Raw genomic sequence first — 1,693 nt, 5'->3', positions numbered from 1 at the left:
AAGGTGTGCTAAGCTTCTTTTTCTTTCACATACACTTGCTATTTATAGTAAGTGTATGATCGCCCCTTAAAGGTCGGCTAACATAACTATGTCACCCACACCCACACACTTCTACATAAAATATTCAGATAAACATAGGCCGCCCTCAAGGTCGGCTAACATAACTACGTCACCCACACACTTCTACATAAAATATTCATATAAACATAAAGATTTAAATTATTAAATCTAATAAAATAACCCAAATATTACAACATTCCCTCCTTAAAAGAATTTCGTCCCGGAATTCCATTTAAGCAAAAAGGTAGGGATACTTCATCTGCATCTCAGACTCTAATTCCCAGGTGGCGTCTGGTCCCTTATGATAACACCACTGAACCTTTACTAACCCAATTTCTTTGTTTCGCAACTTCTTTACTTTATAGTCAGTAATCTGTTCAGGGGTTTCTTCAAAACATAATCTCTCATCTACCTTAATTTCAGATAATGGTATTGCCACATCTGGACTTATTAAACACTTCCTCAAATTTGACACATGAAACGTGTCATGAATTCCACTTAGTTCCGAAGGAAGTTCTAATTTGTAGGCCACTTCTCCAATCTTTCCAATAATAAGGAATGGTCCAATGTACCTTGGACTTAACTTTCCCTTCTTACCAAAACGTATTATTCCTTTCCAAGGTGATACTTTCAACATTACTCTATCACCTACTTGAAACTCAATCGGCTTCCGACGTTTATCTGCATAACTTCTTTGTCTATCTTGTACCGCTTTCATTCGTTCCCGTATTACTTCAATTTTATCTGCCGTTTGCTGAACCAATTCGGGCCCAACTAACTGTTTCTCACCTATTTCGTTCCAACATAAAGGAGTTCGACATTTTTGTCTGTACAGAACCTCAAAAGGTGTTAACTGAATAATTGAATGGTAACTATTGTTGTACGCAAATTCCACCAAAGTCAAATGACTATCCCATGACCCTCCAAAATCAATGACACATGCTCTCAACATATCTTCTAAAGTTTGGATAGTTCGTTCACTTTGTCCATCAGTCTGAGGGTGATAAGCTGTACTTAGCTTAATTTGTGAACCCATTTCTCTTTGAAAGCTCTTCTAAAACATAGAAGTGAGCCGACTATCTCAATCAGAAACAATTGATAGAGGATCACCATGTCGTGTCACTACCTCATCAATGTATAATTTTGTTAATCTCTCCATCGAATATGACTCTTTCATATGTAAGAAGTGTGCAGATTTAGATAACCGATCTACTATCACCCATATAGCATCATGCCCTTTCGATGTTCTCGACAATTTGGTCATGGAATCCATAGTGATATGATCCCATTTCCAAACTGGAATTTCTAAAGATTGCAACTTACCATAAGGGCGCTGGTGTTCAATCTTTACTTGGAGACATGTCATTCATTGCTCAACATGTTTAGCAATATCTTTCTTCATACCTGGCCACCAATAATGTTTTTTCAAATCCTGATACATTTTATTTGTACCTGGATGTATTGCAAAACGTGATTTATGAGCCTCATCCAAAATACATTTTCTGAGTTCACCATAGCATGGTACCCAAATTCTGTTTTGGAACTTCCAAAATTCTCTATCATCTTTTACAAATTCAGATATTAATCCACCCAATCTTTCCTGTTTGATCTTATCCTCCTTCATTGCCTCATG

This window comes from Cynara cardunculus (genome assembly GCF_001531365.2).
Source record: "Cynara cardunculus var. scolymus isolate 2C chromosome LG 2, CcrdV1, whole genome shotgun sequence".
Lineage (NCBI taxonomy): Eukaryota > Viridiplantae > Streptophyta > Magnoliopsida > Asterales > Asteraceae > Cynara > Cynara cardunculus.
Note: the sequence above shows the minus strand (reverse complement) of the source record.